The 23,092-nt window shown below is 36.8% G+C and overlaps 2 long non-coding RNA genes across 2 annotated transcripts; both read left to right on the top strand.

The window, feature by feature from the left end:
• The first annotated feature begins 6 nt into the window (after positions 1–6).
• Positions 7–4,506, top strand: LOC145716311 (uncharacterized). Its single transcript, XR_014138922.1, has 2 exons — positions 7–1,315; positions 2,163–4,506. It is a non-coding gene; the product is annotated as an uncharacterized LOC145716311 (long non-coding RNA).
• Positions 4,507–4,846: 340 nt separating this feature from the next.
• LOC145716310 (uncharacterized) lies at positions 4,847–13,962 on the top strand. Its single transcript, XR_014138921.1, has 2 exons — positions 4,847–12,596; positions 13,453–13,962. It is a non-coding gene; the product is annotated as an uncharacterized LOC145716310 (long non-coding RNA).
• The last annotated feature ends 9,130 nt before the right edge of the window (positions 13,963–23,092 follow it).

Raw genomic sequence — 23,092 nt, 5'->3', positions numbered from 1 at the left:
CCCCCCCCCCCCCCCGCTAAGATTGCTTTGGTATTTGGGGTCTTTTGTGGCTACGTGTAAGTTTTAGGATTGTTCTAGTTCTGTGAAAAATGCTGTTGATAACTTTGAGAGGGTTTGCATTAAATCTGTAGATTGCTTTGGGTACTATACACATTTTAACAATATTTGTTCTTCCAATCCATGAGCATGGAAGAACACATAACTCTTTATTTGAATGGCTGGCTGCTTAGGTTTTTTAAATTAAATTTTTTATTGTTATTTTGTTTATTTTTAGCAGTAGTGAACTGCTACCAAGATTGCTAGTTCAAGGCCAACAGTAATAGAATTTTAATAAGCTCCTAAGTGTATACATTCAAAGGCTATGAGGTTTGTTTTTTCTCAGGTTCTTATGAAAATATCTTTCTTTTCAGTTTCCACATTTACTGAATTAAGTGTAACTCTCGGTTCATTCATGGCACATTATTATTGATTAATGCAAAACCCTCTTTTGTTTTATATTAATGCATTCCCCATCTCTACTGCCATTTCCCATCTCTACTGTCCAATTCCTTAATCTCTGTTATAATGACTATATGTTCCTCCATTCTGTCTTTTTAATTCTTAATATGTATGATGCTTCGTGTGTGTGTTTTAACTTGATATAAATGGTATTTGGACTTTGTGTGTGAGTGGCTTTCTTTAGAATTTTGTCTGAAGTATGTATTCAGGAGTAGGAATTCTGGGTCATTGGCTATCCCTGTATTTAATTTTTTCAAGTACTGACAACAGTTTCTTGTAATGGCTGCAACAGTTTTAGCTATGACCAGAAATACAGTATTACCATTTTCTGAGGTCTTTGTCAGTACTTGGGTTTATATGAGTTTATAATTTTTGCCATTTTATGTACATAATAGTATGTACTGATAAAATTTGCATTTCTCTGAATATGAGTTTGAGCATGTCTTCATGTTTCTTGCAGTATTGTTTCTTTTGTAAGTTGTTTTATTCATATCTTTTTTCCACTTTTCTGTGAGGTTTTCTTTCTCTTAATGATTTTCAATTCAATTATTTCCTCCCCATTTTCTATCCATGTGTTGACTTCGTGTGTGTTGACTTTCTTTAAACGGAGACTTGTAATTTTGTTATTGGAATGTCTGTTACTTTTCTTCTTTAAGGTTCGTTCTTTGAGAATATTGTATAGGGAATAGTTCTCTACCTCAAGATCGTGAAGATATTCTCCTATGAATGTATCCTTTTATTAACTTTATACCTTAATTTTGCTTTTCATGTTTTGGTTTCTAATGAACCTGGAGTCCACATATGAAGACTAAGTGAGGTAAGAATTCAACCTTATTTTTTCCATGGAGTGCACCAATTTTCCACCATTATTTGCTAAATAATCCATCATCTCTCACCGATTTGTGATATGACTTCTTTCACACACCAATTTTTTACATACAGAAGGATTTGTTTCTGGGCTTTTTATTCCATTACATTAGTCTTGTCTGATTCTATATCACTGTTTTTTGTTTTGCTTTGTTTTTACCCTGGTTTTATACTAGGTCTTAATTTCTTATAAGGTCTTTTAATGGGATAGTGATTATCCTGGGTTTTTTATGTGGATTATAAAGTCAGCTTCAAATAATAACAATCTCTTGCCTGTTATTTCTTTTTCTTATTACATTGCCAGAATGTTCTATACCATGTTGAACTGTACCTGTGGTGGTGGTATTTTTGTCTTGTTATTGACCTTAAATGCATCAAATTTTGTTCCATTAATTATGATGTTTGCTATAAGCAGGGCATTAATACATAGCCATCAACAAGTTAAAGAAATTCAGTTCTATTCTTTTTTTTTTTTTATTTTTTAGGAAAAAAATGATAGTTAAATATTGAACTTTATCAAATGTCTTTCCTACATCTTCTGCAGTAATCATGTATTTTCTTCTTGACTCCATTGCTCTGGTAAAATCCATTTATAGATTTTCTGATAGTAAATCATCTTTGTATTTATAGAATAAATTCTTAGTAAAATAAATACTTAAAGTATTATTAGGGTTATTTTTCAAACTCCTAGCTAGATTCTGTTAGCTGATATTTTATGCAAGTTTGCTTCTATCTTTGTTAGTGAAATTGGCCCGTAATTTTTTATATTGTCTTCATCAGTTTTTTTTTTTTTTAAGGTTTTACTACCCTGAAAAATGGACATCTTTCGCAATTTTTCTAATTTTGGATAAACTAGAGCTTATCTGTTTCAGTGCAACAGAACTCCCCTGTAAGACTTTCTGGGAAAAGTTTCTCCAAGAGATTGTTTTTCAGATTACTATTTCAGTTTCCTTTATGTTATTGGTGTATTCAGGTTTTTTACTTCATATAGTACTAACGTTGTCATTACCATATTTTGCCTAATCTGTCTTGTAAGTTTTCAATTGGAGTATATTTGCATATAGTTTTTCTCACAGCACAGCTTTTTAAATCTTTATGATCAGTATAATTTGTCCCTGGATTTAAATATATTCTGTTTACTTGCATTTTATTATTGTTTTGTTGAACAGACTTTCCTGAAGTTGTCTGTAATAGTCTTCTTAAAGAGGGAGCACTGGGTATTATATGCAACTAATGAATCGTTGAACACTACATCAAAAAAAAGGGGGGGGAGCTTCTGGCACCATTACTTTCTTTTTCTATACAATTTTATTGTTTTATATTGGGTCCTACCCTTTATTATTTTCTCACTTTTAGTTTCTTTGGGTGTATTTTCTTGCTTACATTTTCAGTTCTGCTCAGTCATTTTTCAATTTTACTTGTTTGTATTTGGAGCCCTGGATTTTCCTCTAACAAACTTCTCTTAATGAGCATCCATATAGAACACTGCCCCCAACAACTTCAGGATCAACTTTCTTTGCAAGCACCCTATAGTTTAAACAAATATTAGAAGATGGAAATCCTTCAAAGAATGTTCTCTGATAACAATGCAGTTAAGCTATAAATCAATAACTATAGGGTAATTAGAAAAATTTAATATAATTCCAACAACTTAGGTCACAGAAAATTTTAAATAGAAATTAGAAAACATTTGGAACTAAAAGTTCGTGGAAGCACTACAGATAAACACTTCTAGCCAAATGGTACTTTGAGGGAAAAGTATAGCTGTAAATCCTTATTTTAACAAAAGAAGTAATAAAGTTATGAGCAGAAATTAATGAAATAGAAATGCATATTGAGTACTGAATATCAAGTAAGCTCAAAGAAATACTAACACTGATACCTGTTTGTTAACAGGAGGCACATATAAATGGTGGGGAGAAAGAGGACACAACCAGAGCTGCTGTAAACAGTGAAAAGGCAAGAAAATACTGTGGACTCCATGTAAAGGCTATAGTCTAAACATCACCTTATACCCATTCAAATGGTAAAAATCAAATGTCTGACAGGAGCACGTATTGAATGGAGAAGATCTGGATCAACAGTATCATGTAAAGCTTTGTGCTGGGAGTGGGAGCCATTTTACAAAACAGTTTGGCATTATCTTAACGGTTAAACATTTATATGCTTTACCAGCGCTCCCAGGCCTAGGTGCAGAAGAAGCTTGCAAAATACGTAAAGTAGCTCTTAGCAGCTTTATTTGTTAAAGCAAAAACATGGAAGCAATCCAGATACCCACAAACAAGGGGGTGGATAATGAAAGTCTGTTCCCAAATGATTATGTTAGCTATCAAAATGATTGAGCTAAATGTATATGCAAAATTTCTGTTACATAAAATTGAGTGAATAAGTTCCCAAAAGGTTAAATGTACTGTGATGCTCAGTGTAAACAAAAAATATACTCTCTTGGAACACCCGCCCACACACACACCCCCACCCCACCCCCACCTGCCCTGTGCAATAGGGATTAGACTTCATGAAATTGTGCAATAGGGATTAGACTTCATGAAATTTTGTTGGGTGTAAATATAGTAATAGCTGCTCCATCTTACAACATATGTACCCAAGACCCTTGAACAATATGAGTTTGAACTGCGTGGGTCCACTTCATGTGGATTTTTTTTTCCAATAAATATATTGGAAGTTATTTTGAAGATTTATGATGATTTGAAAAAACCTGTATAGGAACCGTGTAGCCTAGAAATATAGAAAAAATTAAGAAAAAGGTAGGTCACGAATGTATAAAATATATGTTGATATTAGTCTGTTCTATCATTTACTACCACAAAATATGCACAAATCTATTACAAAAAGGTAAAATTTATCAGAATCTGCACACATTTAGAGACTGTGCATGGTGCCATTCTCAGTTGAGAAATGTTAAATGAAAAGATGCAGTATTAAATCGTAACTACAGAAAATTAACGGTTGTACATACTGTCCTACTGTAGTAATTTTGTAACCACCTTCTGTTGCTATTGGGATAAGCTCAAGGGTTGCAAGCATCTGCTTAAAATGCCACATAACACTCATCACCTCTCTGTAAGCAGTCTTTCCATTAAATTGCATCTCACAATAAAAAGTGACCTTTCTTGGTTCTTATGTATTTTTCTTCATGTTTAGCGCCATACCGTAAACCTTGAATAACACATGGGGCTCATACAGAGTGCCACCAGCGATGCTGGAAGTGCTCCCAAGAAGCAGGGCATAGTCGTGACATAAGGAAAAGTTGAGGGCGCCTGGGTGGCTCAGTCGTTAAGCGTCTGCCTTCGGCTCAGGTCATGATCCCAGGGTCCTGGGATCGAGCCCCACGTCAGGCTCCCTGCTCGGCGGAAAGCCTGCTTCTCCCTCTCCCACTCCCCCTGCTTGTGTTCCTGCTCTCGCTGTCTCTCTCTCTGTCAAATAAATAAATAAAATCTTTAAAAAAAAAAAAAAAAAGGAAAAGTTGACTTGCTTGATATGTACCGTAGATGGACATCTGCAGCTGGGGTTTCCTGCCATTTCAAGATAAACGAGGACACTATAAAGACCATTGCAGAAAAAAAAAAGAAAAGGAATTTGTGAAGCTATCTTGCCCAGCTACACCAACAGGCACAAAAATATTTCACTTTCTGCGAAATACTCTTTGTCTCATTGCAAGTACAGCTTTTATGTGGGTGCAGGATCACTGTAAGAAAATCATACCTGTAGATTCTAATAGGATTCGAGAAAAAGGGAAGTCATTATATGATAACTTTATTTATTTATTTATTTTTTAAGTAGGCTCCATGCCCAGTGTGGGGCTTGAACTCACGACCCTGAGATCAAGAGTCGGATGCTCCACTGACTGAGCCAGCCAGGTACCCCCATTATACGACAACATAAAAGGAAGATGAAGGATCTAAAGCAGAAGAATTTAATACCAGCAAAGGATGGTTTGATAATAGTAGAGGTTTGGCTTAAAAAATGTCACACTAACAGGAGAAGCAACTTTTACCCAACCAAGAGGCAGCAGATGGGTTTCCAGACACTTGTAAGAAAATCACTAAGGAGAAAGGATATCTGCCTGAACAGGTGTGTTTTTTGTTTTTGGTTTTTTTGTGTGTGTTTTTGTTTTTTGTTTTTAATGCAGATGAAAATACCTTGTTCTGGGGAAAAAGTGCCACAAAAAACATTTATGAGTAAGGAAGAGAATTGAGCACCAGGATTTAAGGCAAGAAGGGACAGGTTAACTTTACAATTTTGTGCAAATGCAGTTGGGCTTGTGATCAGGACTGTGCTTATCTATAAAGCTACTAACCCCCGAGCCTTAAAGGAAAGAGGTAAATACCAGCTGCTAGTCTTCTAGTTACACAATAAGAAGGTCTGAACAATAACAGCATTCAACATTTATTCCGGATTGGTTCCTTCAATTCATTGTCCCTGAAGTCAGGAGGTACCTTGCCAGTAAGACACTGCCTTTTAAAATCCTTTCAATATTGGACAATGCCTTGGGTCACCCAGAACCCCATGAATTTAACAGTGGAGGCATTGGAGTGGTCTACTTGCCTGCAAACACAGTGTCTCTAATTCAGCCTCTAGATCAGGAGATCATAAGGACCTTTAAGGCTCATTACACATGGTACTCTATGGAAAGGATTGTCAACCTGATAGAACATCATGAAAGTCTGGAAGGATTATACCATTGAAGATGCCATCGTTGTTATAGAGAAAACCGTGAAAGCCATCAAGCCCAAAACTATACATTCCTGCTGGAGAAAACTCTAGATGTTGTGCATGACTTCACAGGATTGAAGACAGAGCCACTCAAGGAAATCATAAAAGAAATTGTGGATAATGACAAAAAAAAAAAAAAATGTGTGTGTGTGGGAAGGGTTTCAAGATAATGGATCTTGGAGACATTCAAGAGCTAACAGATACCACACCAGAGGAATTAACAGAAGAGGAATGGATGGAAATGTGTTTCTGAGCCAGCGCCAGACTAAGGAAGAAGACGTAGCAGAAACAGTGCCAGAAAACAAATTGGTATCAGACAATCTGGCAGAAGGGTTCTGATCACTAGGATTGCTTTTGACTTCTTTTATACTATGGACCCTTCTTTGACATGGGTACTGAAACTAAAGTAAATGGTGGAAGAAGGATTGGTACTGAGAGAAACATTTTTAGAGAAATGAAAAAGCAAAAGAGACAGGGGCTCCTGGGTGGCTCAGTCAGTTGAGCGTCTGACTCTTGATTTCAACTCAGGTCATGATCTCAGGGTCGTGAGATCAAGCCCCACATTGGGCTCTGTGCTCAGCGGGGAGTCTGAAGATTCTCTCTCTCCCTTTGCCCCTCCCCACACACTTGCTCTCTCAAATAATAAATAAATCTTTTTTTAAAAAAGTCAGAAATTATATTTATGTAAAGTTACATCAAGTGTGCCTGCCTCCTCTTTCATCTCCTCCACCTGTTCATCTTTGCCACCCCGAGACACCCAAGACCAACCCCTCCTCTTCCTCTTCAGTCTACACAATGTGAAGATGATAAGGATGAAGACTTTGATGATGATCCATTTCCACTTAATAGTAAATCCTCATGCTGTTAATACACTAGTTTGTTAATAAACCTATCTGGTGTGTGTGTGTCTTTGTGTGAAAGCAAGAACTGTAGATGTTTTTGGGTCATCATCATCATCCTCGCGTAAGTATTCATCATGTAGAACGTCATGTGCAAGACTTGCATAGAAATGGATAGCTTAACCTTACATAGGCATCAGGTGAGTGATATTTAATATAAAATTACTAGTGTGTTAGTTTTCTTACTGTTTTATAACTTGAGTTTCAAAGAATTACATCACCATACAGTATATCTCTATCTCATAATTGGAGAAATTGTGTTTCAACCTATCATCACAGGTAAGTGGGTTTTTTAAAAAACGTAACAGTATTTCCAGTACTGTTTCATGAATATGTAATACTGTATGCCATAAAAATTTTATAAGGATTCATTCATTTGCATATAGGTAAGGCTACTGTGAAGTGATTTTATCAATTATTAGTCTACCATAAAACAATCATATTGTTGCTTCTTACCAGTGCATGAATCATTATACTTGTAAATAACTATGAATTTCACATTATCTTTTCATTTTTGATATCTACTGTTAGTAATATGTATAACATCTACAGTGTTTTGCATCATATAAGACAGTATGGATAGAGATGCTGATGATTCCTCTTGTAAACAGTTGACATAAAGCATAATACTGTAAATTTTTTTTTTTTTCTGCTTCAGTTTATTTGTTTCAGGGGTACAGGTCTGTGATTCATCAGTCTTATACAATACACAGCACTCACCACAACACATACCCTCCCTAGTGTCCATCACCCAGCCACCCTATCCCTCTACCCTCCTCCCCTCCAGCAACCCTGTTTGTTTCCTGAGATTAAAGAGTCTCTTATGGTTTGTCTCCCTCTCTGGTTTCATCTTGTTTCATTTTTTTCTCTCTTCCTCTATGATCCTCTGCCTTGTTCCTTAAATTCCACGTATCAGTGAGATCCTATGACAATTGTCTTTCTCTGATTGACTTATTTCACTTAGCATAATACCCTCTAGTTCCATCCACGTCGTTGCAAATGGCAAGATTTCATTTTTTGATGGCTGCATAATAATCCACTGTATATATATACCACATCTTCTTTATCCATTCATCCGTTGATGGACATCTGGGCTCTTTCTATAGCATGGCTATTGTGGACATTGCTGCTATAAACATTGGGGTGCAGGTGCCCTTCGGGTCACTGCATTAGTGTCTTTGGGGTAAATACCCAGTAGTGCAATTGCTGGGTCATAGGGTAGCTCTATTTTTAACTTTTTGAGGAACCTCTATACTGTTTTCCAGGGTGGCTGCACCAGCTTGCATTCCCACCAACAGTGTAGGAGGGTTCCCCTTTCTCCGCATTCTCACCAATTTTTTTTGCTTCCTGACTTGTTAATTTTATCCATTCTGACTGGTGTGAAGTGGTATCTCATTGTGGTTTTGATTTGTATTTCCCTGACGCCGAGTGATGTTGAGCACTTTTTCATGTATCTGTTGGCCATGTAAATGGTTTTTTAAAAATGATTTTCTTTTTTTCCCCTCTAGCTTACTTTATTGTAGAATACAGCATATAATACATATACAAAATATGTGTTAATTAACTGTTTATATTATTGGTTAAGTCTTCTGGTCCACAGTAGGCTACTACTAGTTGAGTTTTAGGAGAATCAAATGTTATACAAGGATTTTCAACCTGCCTGGGATGAGGTAGGTGCCCCTAACCCCACATTGTTCAATAGTCAACTGTATTGTGTGTGTGTGTGTGTGTGTATGAGCATACATATATGTGTGTATGTATATATAATCCATATGTATATTATAAGATTCAGGAAATACTCTGGGTTGGGGTTATGGAGTGGAGAAGGATCACATAGGTGTATAAAGATTTATGTCTTTATGCAAGGGTTATGAGATTAACAAACATTAAAATATCAAATAATTTAGCATAATGACATACTAAGGGAGAAAAATCATCTGATAATCTTAGTAGGTACACAAAATCATTTGTTGGAGTCAAAATCCATTTAAAAGGAAAAAAACCTCTTAAACTAGGCATACAAGAGAACTTACTTAATCTGGCATGTGGTAGAAAATACTACTACAAACACCAAACATCCCCCCTCCATGTTTCTTATTACTGGCATCTAATTACTAGCATTGATGTAGTATATTTGTTACAATTGATGAGCCAATACTGATATATTATTGACCAAAGTCCATGGCTTACATTGGGGTTCACTATGTTATACATTGTATGTTACTGGCATATATATGATAAATATCCACCATTACAGTATCCTACTGAATAGTGACACTCTCCTAAAAATCTGTATTCCACCTATTCATCCTTCCCTTCCTCCCCTCCCCGAGCTTGTGGCAACCACTGATCTTTGTACTGCTGCTGTAATGTTGCTTTTTTCAGAATGTCATGTAGTTGGAATGATATAGTAGATAACCTTTTCAGATTTGCTTCTTTCACTTAGTTACAGGCATTTGAGTTTCCTTCCACTTAGTAACAGGCATTTGAGTTTCCTTCATGTCTTTTGATGCCTTGATAGCTCATTTATTTTTAGCACAGAGTAACAGTTCATCGTCTGCATGTAGTTTATTTAGCCATTCACATACTAAAGGACATCTTGGTTGCTTCCAAAACCTTATTCTTAATATTACTTGAAAGTTCAAGAATTCCCATTGAGAATGGGAGCTTGTCAATGACGCTCACTACCAATTCTATTGATCATTGTACTGGAGCTGGCCAATAGTCAGCAAAAAAAAAAAAAAAAAAACCCACAAAAACCATGTTAGGGTTGAGAGGTAAGTAATAAAACTTACTATCCATAGATGACTTGAATGTCTGTATGGGAGGCCCAAAAGAATGTAGAAAATATTTTTAGAATTAATAGAATTGAGCAAGTTGTCCAGATAAAATACCACTATACTAAAACAAGTTGCATTTTTATATGCCAGCAAACATCAGTTAGAAAATGAAAATTTGAAAACATAACATTTATAATAGTATAGAAAAATATGAAACATTGAGATAAATTTAACAAAAATTTACAAGAAACTAAGAAAATGATAAAACTATATTGAAAGAAATTAAGGAGCACTTAAATGAATGGAGAGAGACAGGGGATTAAGATTCATAATGTGAATGTCAGTTTTCCCAAAAATAGAGTCATTGTAATCCTAGTAAAAATCCCAACCTTACTATTTTGTGGACCTTTGATAAAAATGATTCTCAAATTTGTATTGAATTTCAAGACCTAAGTATTGGCCCACTTGTGAAGAAGAATGATAAGGTGGGCCCTCTTGAATATAATGACTTCTAAAGAACTGAGGAGAGTGTGTTTTTGTTACAGGGGTAGAGCAGTAGATCAATGGAGCAGAACAGAGAATTGAGAAAGAGAACCACATGTTATAGGACTCCTGATATATAACAAGGTGGTTTTCAAATAAGTGGAGAAAGGATAGCTTTTTTCAATAAATACTACAATATTAAATATTATTCAGCAAATGGGACAATCGGGTGCCCATATTTTAAAAAACGAAATGGTGGGGGGCACCTGGGTTGTGCAGTAGGTTAAGAATCCGGCTCTTGGTTTTGGCTCAGGTCATGATCTTAGGGTTGTGGGATCAATTGCACAGAGAGCCTGAGGATGTCTCTCCCTCTCCCTCTCCACCGTCCCCCCTCACTCGCATGCTCTCTTTCTCTAAAATCTTTAAAAAAATGAAATGAGACCCCTACTTAACACCATATACAAATTCCAGGAAAATATCTTTGTGTTTTCCACGTAGGGAAGAATTTCCTAAACAAGACTACACTCACATATGCTTGCCAAAAGCAAAATAAAGTGCATGCGTGCATAAAGACACACATATGCATAGCATAATAGAAAAGATTGTTAAATTCATTTACTTTAGGATGAAGAGTTTCTTTTCTTAAAAAAGTTACCGTAAAGACAATAAAGACAAAAGTCACAAACTGAGTGAAGATAATTGCAAATCATATAGTTGACAAAAACTGATATCCAGTATAGAAAGAAAATTCCTACCAAATAACCCAAAATAAAAAGAAGGAATTTTATAAAAAATGGGAAAAACATGAGAAAAGGTACTTCACAAAAGAGAAAATCTGAATGTCAATAAACATGAAAGCATGGTCAACTTAATTATTAATTAGGGAAATCAAATTTAAACTATAATAAACATTCCTATTAGACTGGTGATATTACAAAGTCTAATAATTCCTGGTATTAAGAATTTGGTGCAGTTGGAACTCTTGAGCACTACTGATGAGAATGTAAATTGGCTCAACTACTTTGGAGACTAATTTGGCATTACTTAGTAAATTTAAATATGTGCATATCCTAAGATACAGTGGTTCTACTTCTCAGTTTTAACCAGAGAAAATCTTGCACATATGCACTAGAAGACAAGTGTAAGTGTATTTATAGCAGCCCTAAAATGAAAATGACCCAAGTATTGGTAGAATGTATCACTGTGGTATGTCTAGATGATACTACAACAAAAACGAGATCTACAGTTGCGTGCAACATGAATGTGAAACAAAATTATCAGGCTACAAAAGGATACATGTAATATGATTCCACTTAAGGAGAGGCCCAAATTAGGCAGTATTTTTAAAAATGTATACATAGTTGGAACAGTTACGAAGTCGGAATCAGGGCAGTGGGTTACTCTTGCAGGGGAGGGGAGAGGATGTGACCCTTGGGAGAGGAGCAGCCAGGAAGCTTCTAGGGTTTTGGCAATATTTTCTTTATAAAAAGGTGTGGTGTTTACCTAGGTGCTTGCTTTTTTAAAAATGATGATTCTTTGGAAAATGTATATTTTACCTTCGCGAATATATATTATTAAAAAGAAAACCACAAGCCCAGAATGGTGTCACTTAGGCAAAGTCACCAAGCCAGGGCTTAATACTTAACCTGATTGCAGTTTCAACCTTCCCCAGAGATGTAGCCTTAACCTGTCAGTCAGGCATTTTCTGGTCAGCACCAATGAGGTAATCTGTCACAGGGGTCCTCTCTGTCCCCCAAAGGAAGATGAGGTAATCCACCTACTAAGACCCCCTGCTCTTCCCTCTAAGGGAAAGTCACCTTGCCTAAAACAATCCTTTGTTTTGCTAAAACTTTCTTGTCCCACCCTCCTTCCTATGAAAACCTTCCATTTTATACAACTTCGGAGCTCCCCTCTACTTGCTAGATGGGAAGCTGCCAGGTTCATGCATCCCTTGATAATGGCAATTAGACCGTCAAATTTACTTAGTTGAATTTTGGTTGTTTAGCAGTATTTTACAGTAGAAATACAATAGAAAAGTTTAAATGTGATCACGTATGAAAACTTTTTAACATATGCATGGCATATATTTTTTGTTTTATTATTATTAAAATGTTTCCTTCTAAATAGAGTTGTAGCTGTACCTCACAAGTTTTTCATGTAGTGCTTTGATTTAGGTTGAAGTCTTTTTTTAAAATTCCCTCATAATTTTCTCCTTAAAACAAATATTATTTAGTAGACTATCTTATAGTTTTCAGGTACATAAGATTGCTCCGTCACCCTTCCTCTGTTTTATAATAGTGCTGCATTATACTCAGAAAACATAGTCTCCATGGAGGTAGTGTTTTTTAATTTTTTTTGAGACATTGAATAAGTTTGTTATTTGTAGCTTGAAATAACAATATGTACTTAGATGAATAAAAATACCTTTATTGAAATTCCTGCAGTGAAAATAATCTTGGTATTGCAATCCTGAAACTCTCTACACAATTCTCTCTTTCCCCATAATGGCCTTGACTTTAATATTTCTATTTTTGATAATCTGAAGTTTCTTAGTCCTGTAGCCACAATAATATTGCAGGATAGGCTGTGATTTTCTCTGTTTATATGTATTGTTTAGTGTTAATTTTTTCTTTTGAAGATTTTATTTATTTATTTGACAGAGACACAGTGAGAAAGGGAACACAAGCAGGGGGAGTGGGAGAGGGAGAAGCAGGCCCCCCCGGATCAGGGAGCCCGATGCGGGGCTCGACCCCAGGACTCTGGGATCATGACTTGAGCCGAAGGCAGACGCCTAACGACTGAGCCACCCAGGCGCCCCTAGTGTTAATTTAGAACACGCTCAGCCCATTTCCTTGTCCCTTAGGGGGTGTGTGTGTGTATGCACACACACGTGTGTTTCTAGTTATATAAGTAAAATTTAACTTTTTTATCCTGTTTTATCCAGTTGTCATTCTATGTGAGTTCATGTTGTCTACTAATTTGGTAGAAATTACCAAATTTGTGGAAACAATGTTTTAAAAATTTTAAGACCTGTTTATATATTTAGGGTGATATTATCCCTTGTTGAAAATTTCCCCCTCAATTTGGTATTTTAATTTCAACTTACTCTTCTTTTCTTCATCTCTTTAAGGAACAAATAGCCCCAGCTTTTCCTTCTTTCATCTAGAGTGTTTGGTCTTCTTTTATTGCAGAGAGAAGATGATCATTTGGCAGATAATGAATATAGCCTGGACTGCAGAATCGAGTTGGAGGTTGAAGTATGTGAGCTCTGATTTTTGCCAGTTCCATAAGTCAGTGAATATCACATCTATTCAGACAGCTTCCAGATAATAGATAACTTTGCCATATAGTGACCCCACATTTAAGCATGTCAAGATAATATAACCTTCTGACTCCTTGTCAAAATTTTATCTTTTAAGTGACTTCATAAATATACTGTGCACACTTAAGCAATCCAAGGTAAAACATCTCTTCTGTCTATAGTGAGAGAATAACATTGACATTTGTCAAAGGTCAGGGCTTCAGAAATTTAACATTAATAAATCTGTGAACTGCTAGTATTTTTATATCGTGGTAGTAAAAAAAAAATAGGTTTTTTCTTTTTTAAAAAACATGTTTTAGTTCCTACCAGGAGTTTCTAAGCACATTGTTTTTGTACTAAAATCCAATCTGTTCCATATTTTTGACTCAAAAAAGGTAAATCTTTTCTAAAAAGCAGTCTATTTTTAAGGATTATCTATGTAGAAGGAAAGTCTAGGAAATATGTAAGCCTCAGTACAGGCTTTTCCACATGCGTTGAACTGTTTATATATATACATATGTGTGTGTGTGTGTATATATATATATACACACACACACACATACACACCACATCTTTATCCATTCATCTATCGATAGACACTTGGGTTACATACATATCTTCACTATTAGAAATACTGCTTCAATAAACACAGAGGTGCATATATCTTTTCAAATTGGCATTTTCATTTTCTTTGGGTAAATAACCAGTAGTGGAATTATTGGATTGTATGATATTTCTATTTTTAATTTTTGAGGAACCTCCATACTGTTTTCCAGAGTCGCTGTACCAATTTACATTCCCACCAACACTGTATGAAGATTCTCTTTTCTCTGCATCCTAGCCAACCCTTGTTGTTTCTTTTTGATACTAGCCATTCTAACAGATATAAGGTGATAACCCATGTTGGTTTTGATTTGCATTTCCTTGATGATTAGTGATGTTCAGCATGTTTTCATGTGTCTCTTGGCTATCTGGATGTCTTCTTTGGAAAAATATCTATTCAGATTCTTTGCTCATTTTATTTTTTTAGAGAGCAAAAGGGAGAGAGAGAGCATGTGAGTTGGGGGGAAGGGGGAGGGGGAGAGAGAGAATCTCAAGCAAGCTCCCTGCTGAGCGCAGAGCCCAACGTGGGGCTCAATCTCATGACTTGGAGATCATGACCTGAACTGAAATTTAGAGTCAGACACTCAACTGACTGAGCCACCCAGGCACCCCTATCCTTCATTTTGTTAATGTGGTGTATCACATTGATTGATTTGCAGGATCTGAGCCATCCTGCATTCCACTTTATCATGGTGAATGATCCTTTTCATGTATTTTTGAATATGGTTTGCTGATATTTTGGTGAGGATTTTTGCATCTGTGCTCATCGGGGATATTGGCTTGTAGCTTCTTCCCCCGCCCCCCCTTGTGTTTTTGGTTTTGGTGTTAGGGTAATGTTGGCCTTGTACCATGTATTTGGAAGCTCTCCTTTCTGTTTAGTTTTTTGGGATAATTTGGGAGAGTAGGTATTAACTCTTCTTTAAATGTTTGGTAGTATTTACCTGGGAATTAATCTTGTTCTGGACTTCTGTTTGTTGGGAGTTTGTGATTACTCATTCAATTTCATTACCAGTACTTGGTCTGTTCAGATTTTCTATTTCTTCCTGATTCAGTTTTGGAAGATTTTATGTTTATAGAAATTAGTCCATTTCCTCTATTTTGCCTAATTTTTTGGTATATAATTTTTTGAGGTAGTGGCTTATAATCCTTGTATTTGTATTTCTATGATGTTGGTTGTTACTTCTTCTCTCCCCTCTCTGATGTTATTTATTTAGGTCTTCTTTCATTTTTTTCTTTTTAAGATTTATTTATTTTAGAGAGAGTGCATGTGTGCATGATGTGGGGGAGGGACAAGGGGAGAGGGAGAGAATCTCAAGCAGACTCCCTGCCGAGTGTGGAGCCCCACTTGCGGCTTGATCCCACAACTCATGAGATCATGAACTGAGCTGAAACCAAGAGTTGGACACTCAGCCTGCTGAGCCATCCAGGTGCCCCTTCTCTCTTTTTTTCCTTGATGCATTTGGCTAAAGGTTTCTCAATTTTGTTTCTCTTTTGAAAGAACCAGCTCTTGATTTTATTGATCTTTTCTATTGTTTTTGTCTCTATTTTATTTTTTTTTTCACTTTGATCTTTGTTATTTCCTTCCTTCTACCAACTTTGGGCGTTGTTTGTTCTTTTTCTTGTTCCTTTAGGTGTAAAGTTAGATTTTTTTTTTTTGAGACTTTTCTTGTTTCTTGAGGTAGGCAGGTATTGCTATAAAACCTCTTAGCACTGCTTTTGCTTCTTCCCAAATATTTTAGACATTGTGTCTTCATTTTCATTAGTTTCTTGGTATTTTTTGATTTCCTCATTGATTTCTTCATTGACCCATTGGTTGTTTAGTAACATGTTGTTTAGCCTCCATGTGTTTGTGTTTTTTCCAGTTTTATTCATATAATTGATTTCTAGCTTCATATTATTTTGGTAGGAAAATGCTTGATATGATTTCAATCTTCTTTAATTTATTGAAACTTTTTTTGTAGTCTAACATGCTCTATCCTGGAGAATGTTCCATGCACACCTGAAAAGAATATGGATTCTGCTGCTTTGGATGGAATATTCTGTATATATCTGGTTAAGTTCATTTGGTCTAACTTGTCCTTCAGAGACACTGTTTCTTTATTGATTATCTGCCCGGATGATCTATTCATTGATTTAAGTGGTGTGTTAAGGTTATCTGGTGGTATTGTATTACTGTCAGTTTCTCCCTCTCTGTTAATATTTGCTTTATGTATTTAAGTGCTCCAGTTTTGTGTGCATAGTTATTTACAATCATTATATTCTCTTGTTGGATTGATTTCTTCATCATTATGTAATGCCTTTTCTTTTGTCTCTTATTACAGTCTTTGTTTTAAAGTCTATTTTGTCTGATATAGATATTGCAATCCTGGCTTTTTTTTTCTTTTCCATTTGCATGGAATACCTTTTTCTATCCCTTCACTTTTGGAACTCTTTGGAACTTCTTAATTGTTCTGGGCCTTCTAAATAGTCGTGGCACTTGATATACAGGAATTGGTTAGAAGCAATTTTCTAAGGGCAGCCCACTCAAGTGAAGCAAATAAAAACTTTTTTGTACTCTTAAGACAGACATAATGGGTCCAAGGTGTCATCTTATCATAATTGGTTTTCCTTTCTTGGGAAATGAGGAAGAACTTCAAAACAAAACAACTTTTCTAAAAAACTCCAGTACCGTCTTCAAAGAAATTTTTGAGTAAGTGATTTTGAGGTGGTATTTTTCCTCATATTTAAGTGTAGAATATCATTTGGGAAAGAGGCACACAGGCATTGCTATAATGGAAGAACAACGTGCAATAATCATCCATTAATATGATCTCTTTCTCTTAGAAAAGAAATACTATTTAATGATGAAGGGCATCATGATTTTTCTCAAGGTCTCTCAAAATACTGCTTTCCTCACGTCAATCTGGGGATGGTGGTTAAGTTAGATTAGATATAGTATATCCAGTTTTCTTGCCTCCATCCTGATCTATTCTTTTTTCAGAATACGATCTTTGCCTCTTTGCAGAACCAAAGGGTATTTTTGCCCAGTTGGTGTGTTAAAGGTGATGAGGGTAGCAGACACACCAAAACATGTGTCTTTGGTATAAGGAATATTTTGAGCTGATTATTTTGAGAAACTGCAGACACCCAAGTAACTCTGATAACAGAAGTTTCTCTTTTGTAAGGGAAATTGGCATTAGAAAGGGGGACCTGTACCAGGAGGGGGGACTATCGCTGGAGATCACTCTTTAATCTGAGAGATTTACCTGCCTGGTAGGGCTAATTTTGTTTACTATGCATTTCCTCTTTTCACCTTCTTATGAGTTACCTTCCCTTGCCTTTGAAGTCTCAGATGCTTATCCCTATTCTTAGCTCAGGATGGTATATAAACCATAATTGCTTGGTTGCCTTTTGTACCTCTTACCTTTGTGGGGTTCTCACACATACCTAATTAAAATAATTTTTTTCTCTTGTTATTCTTTCTTTTTATTGTGTGGGGAGTGGTTATCTCAGCCAAGAACCTAGAAGGGTAGAGGGAAATTCTTTTTCTTTTTTAAGATTTTATTTATTTATTTTTGCATGCGCGCAAAAGAGAGAGCACGCACGAGTCGGGTGGGGGAAGCAGAGGAAGAAGCTGAATCCCCGCTGAATAGGGAGCCTGATGTGGGACTCGATCTTAGGACCTTGGGATCATGACCTGAACTGAAGGCAGACGCTTAACCAACTGAGCCACCCAGGCGCCTGGAAAATTATTTTTCTTTCCCCACAGTGAATTCAACCCTCTATTTCTAAAGAAATAGGAAAATTGCTTTCAGTTTTAAAATGGCAAATTTCCTTCTAGTCCTCAAGTTTTCCAAAAAATTGAAGTGTACTTTTAATAAGGGTACTCTATTATAATGGATAAAATGTTAGGATACACGTTAGGTTAAAAAAAAAAAAAAGACAAACAGAAAAAAGTATCCCAATTAAAAAAAAATTATACATAGAAACACAAAGATTATAAAACTGAGTGGGAAATTTTCTTATAAACTGTTAAAGTTATGTTTTGGGGGACACCTGGTTGGCTCAGTTAAGTGTGTGACTTGATTTCAGCTCAGGTGGTGATCTCAGGGTCTTGAGATTGAGCTCTCCCTCATGGGGCTCTACGCTCAGCAGGGAGTCTGCTTCTCCTCCTTCTCCCTCTGGAAATCCCCCCCCCCCAAGTGTGTGTGTGCAAACGCATATGTACTCTCTCTCAAAAAAATAAAACTTAAAAAAACTATGTTTTGGTTTATAATGTTATGTTTTATATTAGGTGTACCTTAATTGAATTGTCTATTTGGAAAATACTTAGAAATTGTTTATTTTTTGTCTTTATGAAAAGTAGTCTTGAAATTAAACCTAACTATTTTTTGGAAACCTTGACCAGAATTGAGGAAATTTGCCACTTTAAATCTCTAAAGTTAGCCTACCTAGGTACAGATCCCAGTTCTGTCCCAAATAATTTGTGTGACCTTTGAAAAGTCACATAATTTTTCTGTGGCTCAGTTTTCTCATCTCTAAAATGGGGATAATTCTAATGACTAGAAGGTACTAGGTTGACAGAATATGCTGATGGCTTTGATAAAGGATACGTGTGTGTGTGTGTGTGTGTGTGTGTGTGTGTGTGTGTGTGTGTGAGAACAGTGTGGTGGTAGAGGAGAGAGAGAGGGAGATGAGATCCAAAGGTTTTGCCCTGTGGCACTCTAATATTTGGATAAGGGGGGGGGAGGGTTACTAGTAAAAGAGATTGAAAAGGATCTATTTATAGGGCAGGAGGAAACCAGCAAGGAGAGTGTGGTGTTTAGAAACCAAGGTCTTTTATGATTAATTGAATTAAATGCTGCTGTGAAGTACATGAAGTAAGGTTTACAGCTTACCATTGGATTTAGCTCTTCAAAAGTGATTGGTGACTTTGAGAAGAGCAGTTGCGGTGGAGGGGTGTGGACGAAAGCCTGACAGGAATGGTTTCAAGAGAGAGTGGAAGGAGAGAAACAGGAGCAGCAAGTATAGACAAAAACAAACAAAACTTTTGCATTAAAGCTGAAAAACAGCAAGTAATATCTTTGCAATAATAGGTGACACTGAGCATTTACTGTGTGACAGACACTGTCTTAGGCACTTGTATTAACTTGTTTAATGAGGAATAAGAAATATAGGCAGTCCTTGCTTTGCACAGTAGTGCAAGACCACGCAAGCTAAAACCATGCAAAGCAATCTTAAACATCAGTGGGAAAGATTACAAATGTTCTGTGAACTTTAAAATTGTTTGTGAAAACATTCAACATTTTAACCAGCTCTTACTGTTGATTATTAATGTATTGGGAAGTGAAAAAATGGTAAAACTAATATTTACTTATGGTACACTGTAACTTAAAACATTAGAAACATTGTAAATTAAAGTGTTATTTCATTGTAAAAAACTTACAAAGATTAGTTTCAACAGTGCTCACCTTCTCATCATAAACTTAGGATAAGCATCTTTTCTGTTTGTCATTCTCCTTTCTGTGTTTAGATCAGTTTCCAACATTTTATCTCTTCCTCTTTAATGTGCAGAGAGTTCATCTAATGGGAAGTTTTTGCCAGTGTCACTTCCTCTAGGACATCTCATTCTTTTTATCTCAACCATTTCCTCATTCATGTTTGTAAATTTGCCTTCACTAAGTTCCTCAGGCTGCATGCATGCCCCTTTGTGGTCTGGGTATGAGTGTGTCCTGCCTGAGCTTTCCATTGCTAATATGCCAAATATGCCAGAGGGTTTGTTTTTGTTTTTGTTTTACATGGAGGAGTCAGGGGAGACAGGAGTGCAGTGGGCAGAAGTAACCTACAAGGGGAAAGACTGTATTTTCAGGGCAGTGTATTCCAACTCCCAACCCAGCTGTGTAGGGCCCTCCAATTATATGGGCCCTGATGAAATGCACAGCGGCTTCAGCTTGTCTTTCCTACTGGTAAACGATTTTTCAGATACGAATTCACCACCTTTACTTGGTCAGTCTGGCTTGTGATTGGTATTGTTGGGGAAATAAAATTGAAAACAAAATCTGCCAACCCAGAAAACCTCTCCACGAAGATGGAAGAACAAACAGTTTTATTATTGTATAAGCATATAACCAAAATTGATGTGCATCCCAGACAATCAGCTAAAGAGAAAAGACAGAAAGGAATCTCACCCTTACATATAGCCAGGCAGATCCAACCTCTCACCTCCATGTACTCGAGATAAATTATAACTAGTCCTCAGGTCAGAGGACATGACAGCACCGTTTGTCACACATAGCTCATCCTAGATTCACTTGGTAATTGGGTTGACCATCTGTGTTTGCTAATTCTCTTTATTCAGAAGAAGAATAAAACTCAAATCTCTGTGACAGGTAGGTAGTTACAATTTGGGGTCAGATGTCCAAATTAAACTCTCATGGAGGCTGAGATAGAGGTGCTATCTTCCTTCATGTTTACATTTTAAAGAGATGGCTGCTAGGTCCTTGAGAAAGACATTCTTGGGTTGTAAAACTGTCAAGACGCTTATTTAGCTTTTGAAAAGATCTACAGACACTTCAAGAGGGCAGAGAAAGAATGTGATTGCAAGTTTTCTAAAGGAGACGCTCAAACAAAAGTGGGACGAGGGGAGAGGTCTCTTTCTTACACCAGAGAAAATTCAACTTTTCTTTTTTTTTTAGATTTGTATTTACCCACACAGTATGTATGATCAGAAACTCTTTGAATGTAGTCCAAAGCTTATTTCTGTTCATTTGATCTCACTGGAGACTGGAGGAGAGCTTGTTATCAACCTCTAAATAATTACTTTGATTTTGAAGATTAAACTTTCTCCTTCAGGCTACTAATTAATTACTCCAATCAATGTTATCTGAGCCCTTTCTTTTCTTGGTGTGTACACTTTATCAACAAATGAAGACATTTTCAGTCATGTTAAACCAACCATGCTGTGAGGAAAATCTATATTAAATTCTCTTTGGTTCTGAATGGTGATGAATATTAAACAGATGTTGTGCCCCACTGTCCTGGGCACAAGGGATAAATGGGAACCATGGCAGGCATGGTGTCTTCGCTCCTGGGACTTACTCTCTGGCAGGGAATCTGACATCGAATACATGAGTGCTCCTGGTGGGGTACGGGGCGCTTTGGGACGGAATCATGAATAAGATGCCCTGACCTTGCCTGGAACTGCAGGAGGTCAGATTGTGAAGGTCCTGTAAACCATAGAAGGATTTGGGATTAAAAATTAGTACCTTGGGCCAATCCCTAGAGATTTTGATTCTTTGGATTTGATATAACTCAAGAGGCAACATTTTAACAAGATCCACTCCAGGACTCTGGTGCAGTTAGTCCCAACACACCCCTTGAGACACTCTGGGCTTTTTAAAGCGTTTGGAAAAATTGTAAAGGCAGAGATTAATTATATTTGGATTTAAATGGATTGGTGGAGGGAGGGACTAGGAATGGTCATAGGGTGGTTAGGTGGCTGCGGTAATATTTAAGGACAGAAAAAGGTAGTTTGGACTAGGAGGCATATAGAGAAGTGGCCAGTTTTGAGATAGTGAGGAGGTAAAATAGGATTTTGTGATTGCTTAAATGTGAACGGAGATGTTGAAGGACAGGGAGGTATCAAGGATGAATCCCAGGTTTCAAATTTGAATAACAGGCTGGATGGTGGTATCCTTTCCTGAGATAATACACATTGGAGGAAGAGCACATTAGGGTTGAGGGGTAGGAATGCAGAGTTAATTTTTAGACACAGACACAACCACATGTAACTGTTTAGTAGGCAGTGAGACACAGCACTTTAAAGCTCAGTAGCACTGGACTGATCTATGCTAGAGTTGTGGACTTGAAAGATGGTAATTGAATGGGAACAGACCACCCAAAGGGAGGCTATAGATGAGAAGGGGGAAAGGCCTAGAGCAAAACATGAGCAATGTCAGGATCTATTTTGGTGGGAAGAGGAAGGAGAGTCAGCAGTAGATATCAAAAGGGAATGGCTAGAGAGATGGATGGAAAGGTAGGAGAGTGGGCTGTCCACGTGGGTATCTATGGAGAGTGGCCCCTGGTGGTTTTCTGTACCTATAATTGAGCAAAATCAGGTTAACATTTCAATGTCATTTCCAATCACACCATCTGGAGGGTGAATTTTCTTAGTGTCACATGCAGTGGTTTTATCCCAGGCATCAATCACTCACTGAGAATCTTAAAACATCCCCTTGAGGGGTAAGTGAGTTAATAGAGCCACAGAAATCACCCAACCTCTCTCCTTCCATATGCACATTGTTAATGTTTTCCATCTCTCTTTGGTATCTGGACTTCTCAGGGGCAGACATTCAGTGGCTCTTTGTCCCCATGAATGAAAGCATTGACAGGAAAGGGTCTCAAGTCCTGGCCAAGGGTGATGGCGGTGACTGTCATTTGCCACTACGGGATCGGTTTCTCGGGTGATACTTTTTTTTTTAATTTTAAATTTATTATTTTTATTTTTATTATTTTTAAAAAATTTTATTATGTTATGTTAGTCACCATACAATACATCATTAGTTTTTGATGTGGTGATCCACGGTTCATTGTTTTCGTATAACACCCAGTGCTCCATGCAGTACGTGCCCTCCTTAATATGCATCACCGGGCTAGCCCTTCCCCCCCCCCGCCTCCTCTCTAAAACCCTGTTTGTTTCTCAGAGTCCATAGTCTGTTATGATTCATCTCTCCCTCCGATTCCCCCGCCCCCATTTTTCCCTTCCTTCTCCTAATGTCCTCCATTATATTCCTTATGTTCCACAAATAGGTGAAACCATGTGATAATTGACTTTCTCTGCTTGACTTACTTCACTTAGCATAATCTCCTCCAGTCCCATCCATGTTGATGTAAAAGTTGGGTATTCATCCTTTCTGATGGCTGAGTAATATTCCATTGTATATATGGAC

The sequence above is a fragment of the Leptonychotes weddellii genome, chromosome 11 (genome assembly GCF_054177405.1).
Source record: "Leptonychotes weddellii isolate Sample4059 chromosome 11, ASM5417740v2, whole genome shotgun sequence".
NCBI lineage: Eukaryota > Metazoa > Chordata > Mammalia > Carnivora > Phocidae > Leptonychotes > Leptonychotes weddellii.
This window is presented reverse-complemented; position numbering and strand designations above follow the sequence as displayed.